The sequence below is a fragment of the Semicossyphus pulcher genome, unplaced genomic scaffold (genome assembly GCF_022749685.1).
Source record: "Semicossyphus pulcher isolate SPU_LCO1_2020_fin unplaced genomic scaffold, fSemPul1.0.p SCAF_11, whole genome shotgun sequence".
Classification (NCBI taxonomy): Eukaryota; Metazoa; Chordata; class Actinopteri; order Labriformes; family Labridae; genus Semicossyphus; species Semicossyphus pulcher.
The window spans coordinates 2787501-2805000 of record NW_027211615.1 but is presented as its reverse complement, the minus strand read 5'-3'; the positions used below and the strand labels follow the sequence as shown (position 1 = coordinate 2805000).

General features: G+C 46.1%; 53 non-coding genes and 3 pseudogenes across 53 annotated transcripts in view; all 56 read left to right on the top strand.

The window, feature by feature from the left end:
• The first annotated feature begins 159 nt into the window (after positions 1 to 159).
• On the top strand, positions 160 to 278 carry LOC138586951 (5S ribosomal RNA). Its single transcript, XR_011307003.1, has one exon. It is a non-coding gene; the product is annotated as a 5S ribosomal RNA (ribosomal RNA).
• A 249-nt stretch (positions 279 to 527) lies between these two features.
• Positions 528 to 636, top strand: LOC138587343 (5S ribosomal RNA; annotated as a pseudogene).
• Positions 637 to 818: 182 nt separating this feature from the next.
• LOC138585493 (5S ribosomal RNA) lies at positions 819 to 937 on the top strand. The gene has a single exon (XR_011305622.1). It is a non-coding gene; the product is annotated as a 5S ribosomal RNA (ribosomal RNA).
• Positions 938 to 1186: 249 nt separating this feature from the next.
• Positions 1187 to 1305, top strand: LOC138586360 (5S ribosomal RNA). The gene has a single exon (XR_011306443.1). It is a non-coding gene; the product is annotated as a 5S ribosomal RNA (ribosomal RNA).
• Positions 1306 to 1487: 182 nt separating this feature from the next.
• On the top strand, positions 1488 to 1606 carry LOC138585492 (5S ribosomal RNA). The gene has a single exon (XR_011305621.1). It is a non-coding gene; the product is annotated as a 5S ribosomal RNA (ribosomal RNA).
• A 182-nt stretch (positions 1607 to 1788) lies between these two features.
• Positions 1789 to 1907, top strand: LOC138585491 (5S ribosomal RNA). Its single transcript, XR_011305620.1, has one exon. It is a non-coding gene; the product is annotated as a 5S ribosomal RNA (ribosomal RNA).
• Positions 1908 to 2089: 182 nt separating this feature from the next.
• On the top strand, positions 2090 to 2208 carry LOC138586889 (5S ribosomal RNA). The gene has a single exon (XR_011306944.1). It is a non-coding gene; the product is annotated as a 5S ribosomal RNA (ribosomal RNA).
• Positions 2209 to 2390: 182 nt separating this feature from the next.
• On the top strand, positions 2391 to 2509 carry LOC138587107 (5S ribosomal RNA). The gene has a single exon (XR_011307151.1). It is a non-coding gene; the product is annotated as a 5S ribosomal RNA (ribosomal RNA).
• A 182-nt stretch (positions 2510 to 2691) lies between these two features.
• Positions 2692 to 2810, top strand: LOC138585490 (5S ribosomal RNA). Its single transcript, XR_011305619.1, has one exon. It is a non-coding gene; the product is annotated as a 5S ribosomal RNA (ribosomal RNA).
• Positions 2811 to 2992: 182 nt separating this feature from the next.
• LOC138585489 (5S ribosomal RNA) lies at positions 2993 to 3111 on the top strand. The gene has a single exon (XR_011305618.1). It is a non-coding gene; the product is annotated as a 5S ribosomal RNA (ribosomal RNA).
• Positions 3112 to 3293: 182 nt separating this feature from the next.
• LOC138585488 (5S ribosomal RNA) lies at positions 3294 to 3412 on the top strand. Its single transcript, XR_011305617.1, has one exon. It is a non-coding gene; the product is annotated as a 5S ribosomal RNA (ribosomal RNA).
• Positions 3413 to 3660: 248 nt separating this feature from the next.
• Positions 3661 to 3779, top strand: LOC138585486 (5S ribosomal RNA). Its single transcript, XR_011305615.1, has one exon. It is a non-coding gene; the product is annotated as a 5S ribosomal RNA (ribosomal RNA).
• Positions 3780 to 4028: 249 nt separating this feature from the next.
• On the top strand, positions 4029 to 4137 carry LOC138587342 (5S ribosomal RNA; annotated as a pseudogene).
• A 182-nt stretch (positions 4138 to 4319) lies between these two features.
• LOC138586867 (5S ribosomal RNA) lies at positions 4320 to 4438 on the top strand. Its single transcript, XR_011306924.1, has one exon. It is a non-coding gene; the product is annotated as a 5S ribosomal RNA (ribosomal RNA).
• A 249-nt stretch (positions 4439 to 4687) lies between these two features.
• LOC138585485 (5S ribosomal RNA) lies at positions 4688 to 4806 on the top strand. Its single transcript, XR_011305614.1, has one exon. It is a non-coding gene; the product is annotated as a 5S ribosomal RNA (ribosomal RNA).
• Positions 4807 to 4988: 182 nt separating this feature from the next.
• LOC138585484 (5S ribosomal RNA) lies at positions 4989 to 5107 on the top strand. The gene has a single exon (XR_011305613.1). It is a non-coding gene; the product is annotated as a 5S ribosomal RNA (ribosomal RNA).
• Positions 5108 to 5289: 182 nt separating this feature from the next.
• Positions 5290 to 5408, top strand: LOC138585483 (5S ribosomal RNA). Its single transcript, XR_011305612.1, has one exon. It is a non-coding gene; the product is annotated as a 5S ribosomal RNA (ribosomal RNA).
• Positions 5409 to 5590: 182 nt separating this feature from the next.
• On the top strand, positions 5591 to 5709 carry LOC138586888 (5S ribosomal RNA). Its single transcript, XR_011306943.1, has one exon. It is a non-coding gene; the product is annotated as a 5S ribosomal RNA (ribosomal RNA).
• A 182-nt stretch (positions 5710 to 5891) lies between these two features.
• Positions 5892 to 6010, top strand: LOC138587105 (5S ribosomal RNA). Its single transcript, XR_011307150.1, has one exon. It is a non-coding gene; the product is annotated as a 5S ribosomal RNA (ribosomal RNA).
• Positions 6011 to 6192: 182 nt separating this feature from the next.
• On the top strand, positions 6193 to 6311 carry LOC138585482 (5S ribosomal RNA). Its single transcript, XR_011305611.1, has one exon. It is a non-coding gene; the product is annotated as a 5S ribosomal RNA (ribosomal RNA).
• A 182-nt stretch (positions 6312 to 6493) lies between these two features.
• Positions 6494 to 6612, top strand: LOC138585481 (5S ribosomal RNA). Its single transcript, XR_011305610.1, has one exon. It is a non-coding gene; the product is annotated as a 5S ribosomal RNA (ribosomal RNA).
• Positions 6613 to 6794: 182 nt separating this feature from the next.
• Positions 6795 to 6913, top strand: LOC138585480 (5S ribosomal RNA). Its single transcript, XR_011305609.1, has one exon. It is a non-coding gene; the product is annotated as a 5S ribosomal RNA (ribosomal RNA).
• Positions 6914 to 7095: 182 nt separating this feature from the next.
• On the top strand, positions 7096 to 7214 carry LOC138586803 (5S ribosomal RNA). Its single transcript, XR_011306864.1, has one exon. It is a non-coding gene; the product is annotated as a 5S ribosomal RNA (ribosomal RNA).
• Positions 7215 to 7396: 182 nt separating this feature from the next.
• On the top strand, positions 7397 to 7515 carry LOC138585479 (5S ribosomal RNA). Its single transcript, XR_011305608.1, has one exon. It is a non-coding gene; the product is annotated as a 5S ribosomal RNA (ribosomal RNA).
• Positions 7516 to 7697: 182 nt separating this feature from the next.
• On the top strand, positions 7698 to 7816 carry LOC138585478 (5S ribosomal RNA). The gene has a single exon (XR_011305607.1). It is a non-coding gene; the product is annotated as a 5S ribosomal RNA (ribosomal RNA).
• A 248-nt stretch (positions 7817 to 8064) lies between these two features.
• On the top strand, positions 8065 to 8183 carry LOC138585477 (5S ribosomal RNA). Its single transcript, XR_011305606.1, has one exon. It is a non-coding gene; the product is annotated as a 5S ribosomal RNA (ribosomal RNA).
• Positions 8184 to 8432: 249 nt separating this feature from the next.
• LOC138587341 (5S ribosomal RNA) lies at positions 8433 to 8541 on the top strand (annotated as a pseudogene).
• A 182-nt stretch (positions 8542 to 8723) lies between these two features.
• LOC138585475 (5S ribosomal RNA) lies at positions 8724 to 8842 on the top strand. The gene has a single exon (XR_011305604.1). It is a non-coding gene; the product is annotated as a 5S ribosomal RNA (ribosomal RNA).
• Positions 8843 to 9091: 249 nt separating this feature from the next.
• Positions 9092 to 9210, top strand: LOC138585474 (5S ribosomal RNA). The gene has a single exon (XR_011305603.1). It is a non-coding gene; the product is annotated as a 5S ribosomal RNA (ribosomal RNA).
• Positions 9211 to 9392: 182 nt separating this feature from the next.
• On the top strand, positions 9393 to 9511 carry LOC138585473 (5S ribosomal RNA). The gene has a single exon (XR_011305602.1). It is a non-coding gene; the product is annotated as a 5S ribosomal RNA (ribosomal RNA).
• Positions 9512 to 9693: 182 nt separating this feature from the next.
• LOC138585472 (5S ribosomal RNA) lies at positions 9694 to 9812 on the top strand. The gene has a single exon (XR_011305601.1). It is a non-coding gene; the product is annotated as a 5S ribosomal RNA (ribosomal RNA).
• A 182-nt stretch (positions 9813 to 9994) lies between these two features.
• LOC138586887 (5S ribosomal RNA) lies at positions 9995 to 10113 on the top strand. Its single transcript, XR_011306942.1, has one exon. It is a non-coding gene; the product is annotated as a 5S ribosomal RNA (ribosomal RNA).
• A 182-nt stretch (positions 10114 to 10295) lies between these two features.
• On the top strand, positions 10296 to 10414 carry LOC138587103 (5S ribosomal RNA). Its single transcript, XR_011307148.1, has one exon. It is a non-coding gene; the product is annotated as a 5S ribosomal RNA (ribosomal RNA).
• Positions 10415 to 10596: 182 nt separating this feature from the next.
• Positions 10597 to 10715, top strand: LOC138585470 (5S ribosomal RNA). Its single transcript, XR_011305600.1, has one exon. It is a non-coding gene; the product is annotated as a 5S ribosomal RNA (ribosomal RNA).
• A 182-nt stretch (positions 10716 to 10897) lies between these two features.
• Positions 10898 to 11016, top strand: LOC138587713 (5S ribosomal RNA). Its single transcript, XR_011307703.1, has one exon. It is a non-coding gene; the product is annotated as a 5S ribosomal RNA (ribosomal RNA).
• A 182-nt stretch (positions 11017 to 11198) lies between these two features.
• On the top strand, positions 11199 to 11317 carry LOC138587712 (5S ribosomal RNA). The gene has a single exon (XR_011307702.1). It is a non-coding gene; the product is annotated as a 5S ribosomal RNA (ribosomal RNA).
• Positions 11318 to 11532: 215 nt separating this feature from the next.
• Positions 11533 to 11651, top strand: LOC138586975 (5S ribosomal RNA). The gene has a single exon (XR_011307026.1). It is a non-coding gene; the product is annotated as a 5S ribosomal RNA (ribosomal RNA).
• A 215-nt stretch (positions 11652 to 11866) lies between these two features.
• On the top strand, positions 11867 to 11985 carry LOC138587711 (5S ribosomal RNA). Its single transcript, XR_011307701.1, has one exon. It is a non-coding gene; the product is annotated as a 5S ribosomal RNA (ribosomal RNA).
• Positions 11986 to 12167: 182 nt separating this feature from the next.
• On the top strand, positions 12168 to 12286 carry LOC138587710 (5S ribosomal RNA). Its single transcript, XR_011307700.1, has one exon. It is a non-coding gene; the product is annotated as a 5S ribosomal RNA (ribosomal RNA).
• A 215-nt stretch (positions 12287 to 12501) lies between these two features.
• On the top strand, positions 12502 to 12620 carry LOC138587709 (5S ribosomal RNA). Its single transcript, XR_011307699.1, has one exon. It is a non-coding gene; the product is annotated as a 5S ribosomal RNA (ribosomal RNA).
• Positions 12621 to 12802: 182 nt separating this feature from the next.
• LOC138587707 (5S ribosomal RNA) lies at positions 12803 to 12921 on the top strand. The gene has a single exon (XR_011307697.1). It is a non-coding gene; the product is annotated as a 5S ribosomal RNA (ribosomal RNA).
• Positions 12922 to 13103: 182 nt separating this feature from the next.
• On the top strand, positions 13104 to 13222 carry LOC138587706 (5S ribosomal RNA). Its single transcript, XR_011307696.1, has one exon. It is a non-coding gene; the product is annotated as a 5S ribosomal RNA (ribosomal RNA).
• Positions 13223 to 13437: 215 nt separating this feature from the next.
• Positions 13438 to 13556, top strand: LOC138587705 (5S ribosomal RNA). The gene has a single exon (XR_011307695.1). It is a non-coding gene; the product is annotated as a 5S ribosomal RNA (ribosomal RNA).
• Positions 13557 to 13771: 215 nt separating this feature from the next.
• On the top strand, positions 13772 to 13890 carry LOC138587703 (5S ribosomal RNA). The gene has a single exon (XR_011307694.1). It is a non-coding gene; the product is annotated as a 5S ribosomal RNA (ribosomal RNA).
• A 182-nt stretch (positions 13891 to 14072) lies between these two features.
• LOC138587702 (5S ribosomal RNA) lies at positions 14073 to 14191 on the top strand. The gene has a single exon (XR_011307693.1). It is a non-coding gene; the product is annotated as a 5S ribosomal RNA (ribosomal RNA).
• A 215-nt stretch (positions 14192 to 14406) lies between these two features.
• On the top strand, positions 14407 to 14525 carry LOC138587701 (5S ribosomal RNA). Its single transcript, XR_011307692.1, has one exon. It is a non-coding gene; the product is annotated as a 5S ribosomal RNA (ribosomal RNA).
• A 215-nt stretch (positions 14526 to 14740) lies between these two features.
• On the top strand, positions 14741 to 14859 carry LOC138587700 (5S ribosomal RNA). The gene has a single exon (XR_011307691.1). It is a non-coding gene; the product is annotated as a 5S ribosomal RNA (ribosomal RNA).
• Positions 14860 to 15041: 182 nt separating this feature from the next.
• LOC138587699 (5S ribosomal RNA) lies at positions 15042 to 15160 on the top strand. The gene has a single exon (XR_011307690.1). It is a non-coding gene; the product is annotated as a 5S ribosomal RNA (ribosomal RNA).
• A 182-nt stretch (positions 15161 to 15342) lies between these two features.
• On the top strand, positions 15343 to 15461 carry LOC138587698 (5S ribosomal RNA). The gene has a single exon (XR_011307689.1). It is a non-coding gene; the product is annotated as a 5S ribosomal RNA (ribosomal RNA).
• Positions 15462 to 15676: 215 nt separating this feature from the next.
• LOC138587535 (5S ribosomal RNA) lies at positions 15677 to 15795 on the top strand. Its single transcript, XR_011307531.1, has one exon. It is a non-coding gene; the product is annotated as a 5S ribosomal RNA (ribosomal RNA).
• Positions 15796 to 15977: 182 nt separating this feature from the next.
• On the top strand, positions 15978 to 16096 carry LOC138587697 (5S ribosomal RNA). Its single transcript, XR_011307688.1, has one exon. It is a non-coding gene; the product is annotated as a 5S ribosomal RNA (ribosomal RNA).
• Positions 16097 to 16278: 182 nt separating this feature from the next.
• On the top strand, positions 16279 to 16397 carry LOC138587695 (5S ribosomal RNA). Its single transcript, XR_011307686.1, has one exon. It is a non-coding gene; the product is annotated as a 5S ribosomal RNA (ribosomal RNA).
• A 182-nt stretch (positions 16398 to 16579) lies between these two features.
• On the top strand, positions 16580 to 16698 carry LOC138586488 (5S ribosomal RNA). The gene has a single exon (XR_011306562.1). It is a non-coding gene; the product is annotated as a 5S ribosomal RNA (ribosomal RNA).
• A 182-nt stretch (positions 16699 to 16880) lies between these two features.
• On the top strand, positions 16881 to 16999 carry LOC138587694 (5S ribosomal RNA). The gene has a single exon (XR_011307685.1). It is a non-coding gene; the product is annotated as a 5S ribosomal RNA (ribosomal RNA).
• Positions 17000 to 17181: 182 nt separating this feature from the next.
• LOC138587693 (5S ribosomal RNA) lies at positions 17182 to 17300 on the top strand. Its single transcript, XR_011307684.1, has one exon. It is a non-coding gene; the product is annotated as a 5S ribosomal RNA (ribosomal RNA).
• A 182-nt stretch (positions 17301 to 17482) lies between these two features.
• LOC138587692 (5S ribosomal RNA) overlaps positions 17483 to 17500 on the top strand; it is a 119-nt gene continuing 101 nt past the window's right edge. The window contains exon 1 of the ribosomal RNA XR_011307683.1: positions 17483 to 17500. This exon is cut by the window's right edge and continues 101 nt beyond it. This is a non-coding gene — a ribosomal RNA (5S ribosomal RNA).

Genomic DNA, 17500 nt, shown 5'->3' with positions numbered 1-17500 from the left:
AATTCTATTAGAAAAAAACCATGACAAAATTTTTGACGAAAACTATAAACAACGTTAAAAATACTGCCAAATTCAAGAATGTGGAGGGGCAGATGCCCCACCGCATTCTTGCTGCACCATGCCACGTCTTTAAAAGGCCCGATTGAACACACAACTGTCGCTTACGGCCATACCACCCTGAACACGCCCGATCTCGTCCGATCTCGGAAGCTAAGCAGGGTCAGGCCTGGTTAGTACTTGGATGGGAGACCGCCTGGGAATACCAGGTGCTGTAAGCTTTTTCATTTTTCTGTGATGGACAGGAGTGGTGCTGATGCTGCAGGCCTTGAAAAAGTTTGATCAGACACTCATGTGCAAGAATGCATTGAATTCATCATAGAAAAAAACCATGACAAAATTTTTGACGAAAACTATAAACAACGTTAAAAATACAGCCAAATTCAAGAATGTGGTGGGGCAGATGCCCCACCGCATTCTTGCTGCACCATGCCACGTCTTTAAAAGGCCCGATTGAACACACAACTGTCGCTTACGGCCATACCACCCTGAACACGCCCGATCTCGGAAGCTAAGCAGGGTCGGGCCTGGTTAGTACTTGGATGGGAGACCGCCTGGGAATACCAGGTGCTGTAAGCTTTTTCATTTTTCTGTGATGGACAGGAGAGGTGCTGATGCTGCAGGCCTTGAAAAAGTTGGATCAGACACTCATGTGCAAGAATGCATTGAATTCATCCTAGAAAAAAAACACAGTAACATATGAAGAGATTAAAAAGTGCCCAAATGCATTTTTAAAAGGCCCGATTGAACACACAACTGTCGCTTACGGCCATACCACCCTGAACACGCCCGATCTCGTCCGATCTCGGAAGCTAAGCAGGGTCGGGCCTGGTTAGTACTTGGATGGGAGACCGCCTGGGAATACCAGGTGCTGTAAGCTTTTTCATTTTTCTGTGATGGACAGGAGAGGTGCTGATGCTGCAGGCCTTGAAAAAGTTTGATCAGACACTCATGTGCAAGAATGCATTGAATTCATCCTAGAAAAAAACCATAACAAAATCTTTGACGAAAACTATAAACAACGTTAAAAATACAGCCAAATTCAAGAATGTGGTGGGGCAGATGCCCCACCGCATTCTTGCTGCACCATGCCACGTCTTTAAAAGGCCCGATTGAACACACAACTGTCGCTTACGGCCATACCACCCTGAACACGCCCGATCTCGTCTGATCTCGGAAGCTAAGCAGGGTCGGGCCTGGTTAGTACTTGGATGGGAGACCGCCTGGGAATACCAGGTGCTGTAAGCTTTTTCATTTTTCTGTGATGGACAGGAGAGGTGCTGATGCTGCAGGCCTTGAAAAAGTTTGATCAGACACTCATGTGCAAGAATGCATTAAATTCATCCTAGAAAAAAAACACAGAAACATATGAAGAGATTAAAAAGTGCCCAAATGCATTTTTAAAAGGCCCGATTGAACACACAACTGTCGCTTACGGCCATACCACCCTGAACACGCCCGATCTCGTCCGATCTCGGAAGCTAAGCAGGGTCGGGCCTGGTTAGTACTTGGATGGGAGACCGCCTGGGAATACCAGGTGCTGTAAGCTTTTTCATTTTTCTGTGATGGACAGGAGAGGTGCTGATGCTGCAGGCCTTGAAAAAGTTGGATCAGACACTCATGTGCAAGAATGCATTGAATTCATCCTAGAAAAAAAACACAGTAACATATGAAGAGATTAAAAAGTGCCCAAATGCATTTTTAAAAGGCCCGATTGAACACACAACTGTCGCTTACGGCCATACCACCCTGAACACGCCCGATCTCGTCCGATCTCGGAAGCTAAGCAGGGTCGGGCCTGGTTAGTACTTGGATGGGAGACCGCCTGGGAATACCAGGTGCTGTAAGCTTTTTCATTTTTCTGTGATGGACAGGAGAGGTGCTGATGCTGCAGGCCTTGAAAAAGTTGGATCAGACACTCATGTGCAAGAATGCATTGAATTCATCCTAGAAAAAAAACACAGTAACATATGAAGAGATTAAAAAGTGCCCAAATGCATTTTTAAAAGGCCCGATTGAACACACAACTGTCGCTTACGGCCATACCACCCTGAACACGACCGATCTCGTCCGATCTCGGAAGCTAAGCAGGGTCGGGCCTGGTTAGTACTTGGATGGGAGACCGCCTGGGAATACCAGGTGCTGTAAGCTTTTTCATTTTTCTGTGATGGACAGGAGAGGTGCTGATGCTGCAGGCCTTGAAAAAGTTGGATCAGACACTCATGTGCAAGAATGCATTGAATTCATCCTAGAAAAAAAACACAGTAACATATGAAGAGATTAAAAAGTGCCCAAATGCATTTTTAAAAGGCCCGATTGAACACACAACTGTCGCTTACAGCCATACCACCCTGAACACGCCCGATCTCGTCCGATCTCGGAAGCTATGCAGGGTCGGGCCTGGTTAGTACTTGGATGGGAGACCGCCTGGGAATACCAGGTGCTGTAAGCTTTTTCATTTTTCTGTGATGAACAGGAGAGGTGCTGATGCTGCAGGCCTTGAAAAAGTTTGATCAGACACTCATGTGCAAGAATGCATTGAATTCATCCTAGAAAAAAAACACAGTAACATATGAAGAGATTAAAAAGTGCCCAAATGCATTTTTAAAAGGCCCGATTGAACACACAACTGTCGCTTACGGCCATACCACCCTGAACACGCCCGATCTCGTCCGATCTCGGAAGCTAAGCAGGGTCGGGCCTGGTTAGTACTTGGATGGGAGACCGCCTGGGAATACCAGGTGCTGTAAGCTTTTTCATTTTTCTGTGATGGACAGGAGAGGAGCTGATGCTGCAGGCCTTGAAAAAGTTTGATCAGACACTCATGTGCAAGAATGCATTGAATTCATCCTAGAAAAAAAACACAGTAACATATGAAGAGATTAAAAAGTGCCCAAATGCATTTTTAAAAGGCCCGATTGAACACACATCTGTCGCTTACGGCCATACCACCCTGAACACGCCCGATCTCGTCCGATCTCGGAAGCTAAGCAGGGTCGGGCCTGGTTAGTACTTGGATGGGAGACCGCCTGGGAATACCAGGTGCTGTAAGCTTTTTCATTTTTCTGTGATGGACAGGAGAGGTACTGATGCTGCAGGCCTTGAAAAAGTTTGATCAGACACTCATGTGCAAGAATGCATTGAATTCATCCTAGAAAAAAAACTCAGTAACATATGAAGAGATTAAAAAGTGCCCAAATGCATTTTTAAAAGGCCCGATTGAACACACAACTGTCGCTTACGGCCATACCACCCTGAACACGCCCGATCTCGTCCGATCTCGGAAGCTAAGCAGGGTCGGGCCTGGTTAGTACTTGGATGGGAGACCGCCTGGGAATACCAGGTGCTGTAAGCTTTTTCATTTTTCTGTGATGGACAGGAGAGGTGCTGATGCTGCAGGCCTTGAAAAAGTTTGATCAGACACTCATGTGCAAGAATGCATTGAATTCTATTAGAAAAAAACCATGACAAAATTTTTGACGAAAACTATAAACAACGTTAAAAATACTGCCAAATTCAAGAATGTGGAGGGGCAGATGCCCCACCGCATTCTTGCTGCACCATGCCACGTCTTTAAAAGGCCCGATTGAACACACAACTGTCGCTTACGGCCATACCACCCTGAACACGCCCGATCTCGTCCGATCTCGGAAGCTAAGCAGGGTCGGGCCTGGTTAGTACTTGGATGGGAGACCGCCTGGGAATACCAGGTGCTGTAAGCTTTTTCATTTTTCTGTGATGGACAGGAGTGGTGCTGATGCTGCAGGCCTTGAAAAAGTTTGATCAGACACTCATGTGCAAGAATGCATTGAATTCATCATAGAAAAAAACCATGACAAAATTTTTGACGAAAACTATAAACAACGTTAAAAATACAGCCAAATTCAAGAATGTGGTGGGGCAGATGCCCCACCGCATTCTTGCTGCACCATGCCACGTCTTTAAAAGGCCCGATTGAACACACAACTGTCGCTTACGGCCATACCACCCTGAACACGCCCGATCTCGGAAGCTAAGCAGGGTCGGGCCTGGTTAGTACTTGGATGGGAGACCGCCTGGGAATACCAGGTGCTGTAAGCTTTTTCATTTTTCTGTGATGGACAGGAGAGGTGCTGATGCTGCAGGCCTTGAAAAAGTTGGATCAGACACTCATGTGCAAGAATGCATTGAATTCATCCTAGAAAAAAAACACAGTAACATATGAAGAGATTAAAAAGTGCCCAAATGCATTTTTAAAAGGCCCGATTGAACACACAACTGTCGCTTACGGCCATACCACACTGAACACGCCCGATCTCGTCCGATCTCGGAAGCTAAGCAGGGTCGGGCCTGGTTAGTACTTGGATGGGAGACCGCCTGGGAATACCAGGTGCTGTAAGCTTTTTCATTTTTCTGTGATGGACAGGAGAGGTGCTGATGCTGCAGGCCTTGAAAAAGTTTGATCAGACACTCATGTGCAAGAATGCATTGAATTCATCCTAGAAAAAAACCATAACAAAATCTTTGACGAAAACTATAAACAACGTTAAAAATACAGCCAAATTCAAGAATGTGGTGGGGCAGATGCCCCACCGCATTCTTGCTGCACCATGCCACGTCTTTAAAAGGCCCGATTGAACACACAACTGTCGCTTACGGCCATACCACCCTGAACACGCCCGATCTCGTCCGATCTCGGAAGCTAAGCAGGGTCGGGCCTGGTTAGTACTTGGATGGGAGACCGCCTGGGAATACCAGGTGCTGTAAGCTTTTTCATTTTTCTGTGATGGACAGGAGAGGTGCTGATGCTGCAGGCCTTGAAAAAGTTTGATCAGACACTCATGTGCAAGAATGCATTAAATTCATCCTAGAAAAAAAACACAGTAACATATGAAGAGATTAAAAAGTGCCCAAATGCATTTTTAAAAGGCCCGATTGAACACACAACTGTCGCTTACGGCCATACCACCCTGAACACGCCCGATCTCGTCCGATCTCGGAAGCTAAGCAGGGTCGGGCCTGGTTAGTACTTGGATGGGAGACCGCCTGGGAATACCAGGTGCTGTAAGCTTTTTCATTTTTCTGTGATGGACAGGAGAGGTGCTGATGCTGCAGGCCTTGAAAAAGTTGGATCAGACACTCATGTGCAAGAATGCATTGAATTCATCCTAGAAAAAAAACACAGTAACATATGAAGAGATTAAAAAGTGCCCAAATGCATTTTTAAAAGGCCCGATTGAACACACAACTGTCGCTTACGGCCATACCACCCTGAACACGCCCGATCTCGTCCGATCTCGGAAGCTAAGCAGGGTCGGGCCTGGTTAGTACTTGGATGGGAGACCGCCTGGGAATACCAGGTGCTGTAAGCTTTTTCATTTTTCTGTGATGGACAGGAGAGGTGCTGATGCTGCAGGCCTTGAAAAAGTTGGATCAGACACTCATGTGCAAGAATGCATTGAATTCATCCTAGAAAAAAAACACAGTAACATATGAAGAGATTAAAAAGTGCCCAAATGCATTTTTAAAAGGCCCGATTGAACACACAACTGTCGCTTACGGCCATACCACCCTGAACACGACCGATCTCGTCCGATCTCGGAAGCTAAGCAGGGTCGGGCCTGGTTAGTACTTGGATGGGAGACCGCCTGGGAATACCAGGTGCTGTAAGCTTTTTCATTTTTCTGTGATGGACAGGAGAGGTGCTGATGCTGCAGGCCTTGAAAAAGTTGGATCAGACACTCATGTGCAAGAATGCATTGAATTCATCCTAGAAAAAAAACACAGTAACATATGAAGAGATTAAAAAGTGCCCAAATGCATTTTTAAAAGGCCCGATTGAACACACAACTGTCGCTTACAGCCATACCACCCTGAACACGCCCGATCTCGTCCGATCTCGGAAGCTATGCAGGGTCGGGCCTGGTTAGTACTTGGATGGGAGACCGCCTGGGAATACCAGGTGCTGTAAGCTTTTTCATTTTTCTGTGATGAACAGGAGAGGTGCTGATGCTGCAGGCCTTGAAAAAGTTTGATCAGACACTCATGTGCAAGAATGCATTGAATTCATCCTAGAAAAAAAACACAGTAACATATGAAGAGATTAAAAAGTGCCCAAATGCATTTTTAAAAGGCCCGATTGAACACACAACTGTCGCTTACGGCCATACCACCCTGAACACGCCCGATCTCGTCCGATCTCGGAAGCTAAGCAGGGTCGGGCCTGGTTAGTACTTGGATGGGAGACCGCCTGGGAATACCAGGTGCTGTAAGCTTTTTCATTTTTCTGTGATGGACAGGAGAGGAGCTGATGCTGCAGGCCTTGAAAAAGTTTGATCAGACACTCATGTGCAAGAATGCATTGAATTCATCCTAGAAAAAAAACACAGTAACATATGAAGAGATTAAAAAGTGCCCAAATGCATTTTTAAAAGGCCCGATTGAACACACATCTGTCGCTTACGGCCATACCACCCTGAACACGCCCGATCTCGTCCGATCTCGGAAGCTAAGCAGGGTCGGGCCTGGTTAGTACTTGGATGGGAGACCGCCTGGGAATACCAGGTGCTGTAAGCTTTTTCATTTTTCTGTGATGGACAGGAGAGGTACTGATGCTGCAGGCCTTGAAAAAGTTTGATCAGACACTCATGTGCAAGAATGCATTGAATTCATCCTAGAAAAAAAACTCAGTAACATATGAAGAGATTAAAAAGTGCCCAAATGCATTTTTAAAAGGCCCGATTGAACACACAACTGTCGCTTACGGCCATACCACCCTGAACACGCCCGATCTCGTCCGATCTCGGAAGCTAAGCAGGGTCGGGCCTGGTTAGTACTTGGATGGGAGACCGCCTGGGAATACCAGGTGCTGTAAGCTTTTTCATTTTTCTGTGATGGACAGGAGAGGTACTGATGCTGCAGGCCTTGAAAAAGTTTGATCAGACACTCATGTGCAAGAATGCATTGAATTCATCCTAGAAAAAAAACACAGTAACATATGAAGAGATTAAAAAGTGCCCAAATGCATTTTTAAAAGGCCCGATTGAACACACAACTGTCGCTTACGGCCATACCACCCTGAACACGCCCGATCTCGTCCGATCTCGGAAGCTAAGCAGGGTCGGGCCTGGTTAGTACTTGGATGGGAGACCGCCTGGGAATAGCAGGTGCTGTAAGCTTTTTCATTTTTCTGTGATGGACAGGAGAGGTGCTGATGCTGCAGGCCTTGAAAAAGTTTGATCAGACACTCATGTGCAAGAATGCATTGAATTCATCCTAGAAAAAAAACACAGTAACATATGAAGAGATTAAAAAGTGCCCAAATGCATTTTTAAAAGGCCCGATTGAACACACATCTGTCGCTTACGGCCATACCACCCTGAACACGCCCGATCTCGTCCGATCTCGGAAGCTAAGCAGGGTCGGGCCTGGTTAGTACTTGGATGGGAGACCGCCTGGGAATACCAGGTGCTGTAAGCTTTTTCATTTTTCTGTGATGGACAGGAGAGGTACTGATGCTGCAGGCCTTGAAAAAGTTTGATCAGACACTCATGTGCAAGAATGCATTGAATTCATCCTAGAAAAAAAACTCAGTAACATATGAAGAGATTAAAAAGTGCCCAAATGCATTTTTAAAAGGCCCGATTGAACACACAACTGTCGCTTACGGCCATACCACCCTGAACACGCCCGATCTCGTCCGATCTCGGAAGCTAAGCAGGGTCGGGCCTGGTTAGTACTTGGATGGGAGACCGCCTGGGAATACCAGGTGCTGTAAGCTTTTTCATTTTTCTGTGATGGACAGGAGAGGTGCTGATGCTGCAGGCCTTGAAAAAGTTTGATCAGACACTCATGTGCAAGAATGCATTGAATTCTATTAGAAAAAAACCATGACAAAATTTTTGACGAAAACTATAAACAACGTTAAAAATACTGCCAAATTCAAGAATGTGGAGGGGCAGATGCCCCACCGCATTCTTGCTGCACCATGCCACGTCTTTAAAAGGCCCGATTGAACACACAACTGTCGCTTACGGCCATACCACCCTGAACACGCCCGATCTCGTCCGATCTCGGAAGCTAAGCAGGGTCGGGCCTGGTTAGTACTTGGATGGGAGACCGCCTGGGAATACCAGGTGCTGTAAGCTTTTTCATTTTTCTGTGATGGACAGGAGTGGTGCTGATGCTGCAGGCCTTGAAAAAGTTTGATCAGACACTCATGTGCAAGAATGCATTGAATTCATCATAGAAAAAAACCATGACAAAATTTTTGACGAAAACTATAAACAACGTTAAAAATACAGCCAAATTCAAGAATGTGGTGGGGCAGATGCCCCACCGCATTCTTGCTGCACCATGCCACGTCTTTAAAAGGCCCGATTGAACACACAACTGTCGCTTACGGCCATACCACCCTGAACACGCCCGATCTCGGAAGCTAAGCAGGGTCGGGCCTGGTTAGTACTTGGATGGGAGACCGCCTGGGAATACCAGGTGCTGTAAGCTTTTTCATTTTTCTGTGATGGACAGGAGAGGTGCTGATGCTGCAGGCCTTGAAAAAGTTGGATCAGACACTCATGTGCAAGAATGCATTGAATTCATCCTAGAAAAAAAACACAGTAACATATGAAGAGATTAAAAAGTGCCCAAATGCATTTTTAAAAGGCCCGATTGAACACACAACTGTCGCTTACGGCCATACCACCCTGAACACGCCCGATCTCGTCCGATCTCGGAAGCTAAGCAGGGTCGGGCCTGGTTAGTACTTGGATGGGAGACCGCCTGGGAATACCAGGTGCTGTAAGCTTTTTCATTTTTCTGTGATGGACAGGAGAGGTGCTGATGCTGCAGGCCTTGAAAAAGTTTGATCAGACACTCATGTGCAAGAATGCATTGAATTCATCCTAGAAAAAAACCATAACAAAATCTTTGACGAAAACTATAAACAACGTTAAAAATACAGCCAAATTCAAGAATGTGGTGGGGCAGATGCCCCACCGCATTCTTGCTGCACCATGCCACGTCTTTAAAAGGCCCGATTGAACACACAACTGTCGCTTACGGCCATACCACCCTGAACACGCCCGATCTCGTCCGATCTCGGAAGCTAAGCAGGGTCGGGCCTGGTTAGTACTTGGATGGGAGACCGCCTGGGAATACCAGGTGCTGTAAGCTTTTTCATTTTTCTGTGATGGACAGGAGAGGTGCTGATGCTGCAGGCCTTGAAAAAGTTTGATCAGACACTCATGTGCAAGAATGCATTAAATTCATCCTAGAAAAAAAACACAGTAACATATGAAGAGATTAAAAAGTGCCCAAATGCATTTTTAAAAGGCCCGATTGAACACACAACTGTCGCTTACGGCCATACCACCCTGAACACGCCCGATCTCGTCCGATCTCGGAAGCTAAGCAGGGTCGGGCCTGGTTAGTACTTGGATGGGAGACCGCCTGGGAATACCAGGTGCTGTAAGCTTTTTCATTTTTCTGTGATGGACAGGAGAGGTGCTGATGCTGCAGGCCTTGAAAAAGTTGGATCAGACACTCATGTGCAAGAATGCATTGAATTCATCCTAGAAAAAAAACACAGTAACATATGAAGAGATTAAAAAGTGCCCAAATGCATTTTTAAAAGGCCCGATTGAACACACAACTGTCGCTTACGGCCATACCACCCTGAACACGCCCGATCTCGTCCGATCTCGGAAGCTAAGCAGGGTCGGGCCTGGTTAGTACTTGGATGGGAGACCGCCTGGGAATACCAGGTGCTGTAAGCTTTTTCATTTTTCTGTGATGGACAGGAGAGGTGCTGATGCTGCAGGCCTTGAAAAAGTTGGATCAGACACTCATGTGCAAGAATGCATTGAATTCATCCTAGAAAAAAAACACAGTAACATATGAAGAGATTAAAAAGTGCCCAAATGCATTTTTAAAAGGCCCGATTGAACACACAACTGTCGCTTACGGCCATACCACCCTGAACACGACCGATCTCGTCCGATCTCGGAAGCTAAGCAGGGTCGGGCCTGGTTAGTACTTGGATGGGAGACCGCCTGGGAATACCAGGTGCTGTAAGCTTTTTCATTTTTCTGTGATGGACAGGAGAGGTGCTGATGCTGCAGGCCTTGAAAAAGTTGGATCAGACACTCATGTGCAAGAATGCATTGAATTCATCCTAGAAAAAAAACACAGTAACATATGAAGAGATTAAAAAGTGCCCAAATGCATTTTTAAAAGGCCCGATTGAACACACAACTGTCGCTTACAGCCATACCACCCTGAACACGCCCGATCTCGTCCGATCTCGGAAGCTATGCAGGGTCGGGCCTGGTTAGTACTTGGATGGGAGACCGCCTGGGAATACCAGGTGCTGTAAGCTTTTTCATTTTTCTGTGATGAACAGGAGAGGTGCTGATGCTGCAGGCCTTGAAAAAGTTTGATCAGACACTCATGTGCAAGAATGCATTGAATTCATCCTAGAAAAAAAACACAGTAACATATGAAGAGATTAAAAAGTGCCCAAATGCATTTTTAAAAGGCCCGATTGAACACACAACTGTCGCTTACGGCCATACCACCCTGAACACGCCCGATCTCGTCCGATCTCGGAAGCTAAGCAGGGTCGGGCCTGGTTAGTACTTGGATGGGAGACCGCCTGGGAATACCAGGTGCTGTAAGCTTTTTCATTTTTCTGTGATGGACAGGAGAGGTGCTGATGCTGCAGGCCTTGAAAAAGTTGGATCAGACACTCATGTGCAAGAATGCATTGAATTCATCCTAGAAAAAAAACACAGTAACATATGAAGAGATTAAAAAGTGCCAAAATGCATTTTTAAAAGGCCCGATTGAACACACAACTGTCGCTTACGGCCATACCACCCTGAACACGCCCGATCTCGTCCGATCTCGGAAGCTAAGCAGGGTCGGGCCTGGTTAGTACTTGGATGGGAGACCGCCTGGGAATACCAGGTGCTGTAAGCTTTTTCATTTTTCTGTGATGGACAGGAGAGGTGCTGATGCTGCAGGCCTTGAAAAAGTTTGAGCAGACACTCATGTGAAAGAATGCATTGAATTCATCCTAGAAAAAAAACACAGTAACATATGAAGAGATTAAAAAGTGCCCAAATGCATTTTTAAAAGGCCCGATTGAACACACAACTGTCGCTTACGGCCATACCACCCTGAACACGCCCGATCTCGTCCGATCTCGGAAGCTAAGCAGGGTCGGGCCTGGTTAGTACTTGGATGGGAGACCGCCTGGGAATACCAGGTGCTGTAAGCTTTTTCATTTTTCTGTGATGGACAGGAGAGGTGCTGATGCTGCAGGCCTTGAAAAAGTTTGATCAGACACTCATGTGCAAGAATGCATTGAATTCATCATAGAAAAAAACCATGACAAAATCTTTGACGAAAACTATAAACAACGTTAAAAATACAGCCACATTCTTGCTGCACCATGCCACGTCTTTAAAAGGCCCGATTGAACACACAACTGTCGCTTACGGCCATACCACCCTGAACACGCCCGATCTCGTCCGATCTCGGAAACTAAGCAGGGTCGGGCCTGGTTAGTACTTGGATGGGAGACCGCCTGGGAATACCAGGTGCTGTAAGCTTTTTCATTTTTCTGTGATGGACAGGAGAGGTGCTGATGCTGCAGGCCTTGAAAAAGTTGGATCAGACACTCATGTGCAAGAATGCATTGAATTCATCATAGAAAAAAACCATGACAAAATCTTTGACGAAAACTATAAACAACGTTAAAAATACAGCCACATTCTTGCTGCACCATGCCACGTCTTTAAAAGGCCCGATTGAACACACAACTGTCGCTTACGGCCATACCACCCTGAACACGCCCGATCTCGTCCGATCTCGGAAGCTAAGCAGGGTCGGGCCTGGTTAGTACTTGGATGGGAGACCGCCTGGGAATACCAGGTGCTGTAAGCTTTTTCATTTTTCTGTGATGGACAGGAGAGGTGCTGATGCTGCAGGCATTGAAAAAGTTTGATCAGACACTCATGTGCAAGAATGCATTGAATTCATCCTAGAAAAAAAACACAGTAACATATGAAGAGATTAAAAAGTGCCAAAATGCATTTTTAAAAGGCCCGATTGAACACACAACTGTCGCTTACGGCCATACCACCCTGAACACGCCCGATCTCGTCCGATCTCGGAAGCTAAGCAGGGTCGGGCCTGGTTAGTACTTGGATGGGAGACCGCCTGGGAATACCAGGTGCTGTAAGCTTTTTCATTTTTCTGTGATGGACAGGAGAGGTGCTGATGCTGCAGGCCTTGAAAAAGTTTGATCAGACACTCATGTGCAAGAATGCATTGAATTCATCATAGAAAAAAACCATGACAAAATCTTTGACGAAAACTATAAACAACGTTAAAAATACAGCCACATTCTTGCTGCACCATGCCACGTCTTTAAAAGGCCCGATTGAACACACAACTGTCGCTTACGGCCATACCACCCTGAACACGCCCGATCTCGTCCGATCTCGGAAGCTAAGCAGGGTCGGGCCTGGTTAGTACTTGGATGGGAGACCGCCTGGGAATACCAGGTGCTGTAAGCTTTTTCATTTTTCTGTGATGGACAGGAGAGGTGCTGATGCTGCAGGCCTTGAAAAAGTTTGATCAGACACTCATGTGCAAGAATGCATTGAATTCATCCTAGAAAAAAAACACAGTAACATATGAAGAGATTAAAAAGTGCCAAAATGCATTTTTAAAAGGCCCGATTGAACACACAACTGTCGCTTACGGCCATACCACCCTGAACACGCCCGATCTCGTCCGATCTCGGAAGCTAAGCAGGGTCGGGCCTGGTTAGTACTTGGATGGGAGACCGCCTGGGAATACCAGGTGCTGTAAGCTTTTTCATTTTTCTGTGATGGACAGGAGAGGTGCTGATGCTGCAGGCCTTGAAAAAGTTTGAGCAGACACTCATGTGCAAGAATGCATTGAATTCATCCTAGAAAAAAAACACAGTAACATATGAAGAGATTAAAAAGTGCCCAAATGCATTTTTAAAAGGCCCGATTGAACACACAACTGTCGCTTACGGCCATACCACCCTGAACACGCCCGATCTCGTCCGATCTCGGAAGCTAAGCAGGGTCGGGCCTGGTTAGTACTTGGATGGGAGACCGCCTGGGAATACCAGGTGCTGTAAGCTTTTTCATTTTTCTGTGATGGACAGGAGAGGTGCTGATGCTGCAGGCCTTGAAAAAGTTTGATCAGACACTCATGTGCAAGAATGCATTGAATTCATCATAGAAAAAAACCATGACAAAATCTTTGACGAAAACTATAAACAACGTTAAAAATACAGCCACATTCTTGCTGCACCATGCCACGTCTTTAAAAGGCCCGATTGAACACACAACTGTCGCTTACGGCCATACCACCCTGAACACGCCCGATCTCGTCCGATCTCGGAAGCTAAGCAGGGTCGGGCCTGGTTAGTACTTGGATGGGAGACCGCCTGGGAATACCAGGTGCTGTAAGCTTTTTCATTTTTCTGTGATGGACAGGAGAGGTGCTGATGCTGCAGGCCTTGAAAAAGTTTGATCAGACACTCATGTGCAAGAATGCATTGAATTCATCATAGAAAAAAACCATGACAAAATTTTTGACGAAAACTATAAACAACGTTAAAATTACAGCCACATTCTTGCTGCACCATGCCACGTCTTTAAAAGGCCCGATTGAACACACAACTGTCGCTTACGGCCATACCACCCTGAACACGCCCGATCTCGTCCGATCTCGGAAGCTAAGCAGGGTCGGGCCTGGTTAGTACTTGGATGGGAGACCGCCTGGGAATACCAGGTGCTGTAAGCTTTTTCATTTTTCTGTGATGGACAGGAGAGGTGCTGATGCTGCAGGCCTTGAAAAAGTTTGATCAGACACTCATGTGCAAGAATGCATTGAATTCATCCTAGAAAAAAAACACAGTAACATATGAAGAGATTAAAAAGTGCCCAAATGCATTTTTAAAAGGCCCGATTGAACACACAACTGTCGCTTACGGCCATACCACCCTGAACACGCCCGATCTCGTCCGATCTCGGAAGCTAAGCAGGGTCGGGCCTGGTTAGTACTTGGATGGGAGACCGCCTGGGAATACCAGGTGCTGTAAGCTTTTTCATTTTTCTGTGATGGACAGGAGAGGTGCTGATGCTGCAGGCCTTGAAAAAGTTTGATCAGACACTCATGTGCAAGAATGCATTGAATTCATCATAGAAAAAAACCATGACAAAATCTTTGACGAAAACTATAAACAACGTTAAAAATACAGCCACATTCTTGCTGCACCATGCCACGTCTTTAAAAGGCCCGATTGAACACACAACTGTCGCTTACGGCCATACCACCCTGAACACGCCCGATCTCGTCCGATCTCGGAAGCTAAGCAGGGTCGGGCCTGGTTAGTACTTGGATGGGAGACCGCCTGGGAATACCAGGTGCTGTAAGCTTTTTCATTTTTCTGTGATGGACAGGAGAGGTGCTGATGCTGCAGGCCTTGAAAAAGTTGGATCAGACACTCATGTGCAAGAATGCATTGAATTCATCATAGAAAAAAACCATGACAAAATCTTTGACGAAAACTATAAACAACGTTAAAAATACAGCCACATTCTTGCTGCACCATGCCACGTCTTTAAAAGGCCCGATTGAACACACAACTGTCGCTTACGGCCATACCACCCTGAACACGCCCGATCTCGTCCGATCTCGGAAGCTAAGCAGGGTCGGGCCTGGTTAGTACTTGGATGGGAGACCGCCTGGGAATACCAGGTGCTGTAAGCTTTTTCATTTTTCTGTGATGGACAGGAGAGGTGCTGATGCTGCAGGCATTGAAAAAGTTTGATCAGACACTCATGTGCAAGAATGCATTGAATTCATCCTAGAAAAAAAACACAGTAACATATGAAGAGATTAAAAAGTGCCAAAATGCATTTTTAAAAGGCCCGATTGAACACACAACTGTCGCTTACGGCCATACCACCCTGAACACGCCCGATCTCGTCCGATCTCGGAAGCTAAGCAGGGTCGGGCCTGGTTAGTACTTGGATGGGAGACCGCCTGGGAATACCAGGTGCTGTAAGCTTTTTCATTTTTCTGTGATGGACAGGAGAGGTGCTGATGCTGCAGGCCTTGAAAAAGTTTGAGCAGACACTCATGTGCAAGAATGCATTGAATTCATCCTAGAAAAAAAACACAGTAACATATGAAGAGATTAAAAAGTGCCCAAATGCATTTTTAAAAGGCCCGATTGAACACACAACTGTCGCTTACGGCCATACCACCCTGAACACGCCCGATCTCGTCCGATCTCGGAAGCTAAGCAGGGTCGGGCCTGGTTAGTACTTGGATGGGAGACCGCCTGGGAATACCAGGTGCTGTAAGCTTTTTCATTTTTCTGTGATGGACAGGAGAGGTGCTGATGCTGCAGGCCTTGAAAAAGTTTGATCAGACACTCATGTGCAAGAATGCATTGAATTCATCATAGAAAAAAACCATGACAAAATCTTTGACGAAAACTATAAACAACGTTAAAAATACAGCCACATTCTTGCTGCACCATGCCACGTCTTTAAAAGGCCCGATTGAACACACAACTGTCGCTTACGGCCATACCACCCTGAACACGCCCGATCTCGTCCGATCTCGGAAGCTAAGCAGGGTTGGGCCTGGTTAGTACTTGGATGGGAGACCGCCTGGGAATACCAGGTGCTGTAAGCTTTTTCATTTTTCTGTGATGGACAGGAGAGGTGCTGATGCTGCAGGCCTTGAAAAAGTTTGATCAGACACTCATGTGCAAGAATGCATTGAATTCATCCTAGAAAAAAAACACAGTAACATATGAAGAGATTAAAAAGTGCCAAAATGCATTTTTAAAAGGCCCGATTGAACACACAACTGTCGCTTACGGCCATACCACCCTGAACACGCCCGATCTCGTCCGATCTCGGAAGCTAAGCAGGGTCGGGCCTGGTTAGTACTTGGATGGGAGACCGCCTGGGAATACCAGGTGCTGTAAGCTTTTTCATTTTTCTGTGATGGACAGGAGAGGTGCTGATGCTGCAGGCCTTGAAAAAGTTTGATCAGACACTCATGTGCAAGAATGCATTGAATTCATCCTAGAAAAAAAACACAGTAACATATGAAGAGATTAAAAAGTGCCCAAATGCATTTTTAAAAGGCCCGATTGAACACACAACTGTCGCTTACGGCCATACCACCCTGAACACGCCCGATCTCGTCCGATCTCGGAAGCTAAGCAGGGTCGGGCCTGGTTAGTACTTGGATGGGAGACCGCCTGGGAATACCAGGTGCTGTAAGCTTTTTCATTTTTCTGTGATGGACAGGAGAGGTGCTGATGCTGCAGGCCTTGAAAAAGTTTGATCAGACACTCATGTGCAAGAATGCATTGAATTCATCCTACAAAAAAAACACAGTAACATATGAAGAGATTAAAAAGTGCCCAAATGCATTTTTAAAAGGCCCGATTGAACACACAACTGTCGCTTACGGCCATACCACCCTGAACATGCCCGATCTCGTCCGATCTCGGAAGCTAAGCAGGGTCGGGCCTGGTTAGTACTTGGATGGGAGACCGCCTGGGAATACCAGGTGCTGTAAGCTTTTTCATTTTTCTGTGATGGACAGGAGAGGTGCTGATGCTGCAGGCCTTGAAAAAGTTTGATCAGACACTCATGTGCAAGAATGCATTGAATTCATCCTAGAAAAAAAACACAGTAACATATGAAGAGATTAAAAAGTGCCCAAATGCATTTTTAAAAGGCCCGATTGAACACACAACTGTCGCTTACGGCCATACCACCCTGAACACGCCCGATCTCGTCCGATCTCGGAAGCTAAGCAGGGTCGGGCCTGGTTAGTACTTGGATGGGAGACCGCCTGGGAATACCAGGTGCTGTAAGCTTTTTCATTTTTCTGTGATGGACAGGAGAGGTGCTGATGCTGCAGGCCTTGAAAAAGTTGGATCAGACACTCATGTGCAAGAATGCATTGAATTCATCCTAGAAAAAAAACACAGTAACATCTGAAGAGATTAAAAAGTGCCCAAATGCATTTTTAAAAGGCCCGATTGAACACACAACTGTCGCTTACGGCCATACCACCCTGAACACGCCCGATCTCGTCCGATCTCGGAAGCTAAGCAGGGTCGGGCCTGGTTAGTACTTGGATGGGAGACCGCCTGGGAATACCAGGTGCTGTAAGCTTTTTCATTTTTCTGTGATGAACAGGAGAGGTGCTGATGCTGCAGGCCTTGAAAAAGTTTGATCAGACACTCATGTGCAAGAATGCATTGAATTCATCCTAGAAAAAAAACACAGTAACATATGAAGAGATTAAAAAGTGCCCAAATGCATTTTTAAAAGGCCCGATTGAACACACAACTGTCGCTTACGGCCATACCACC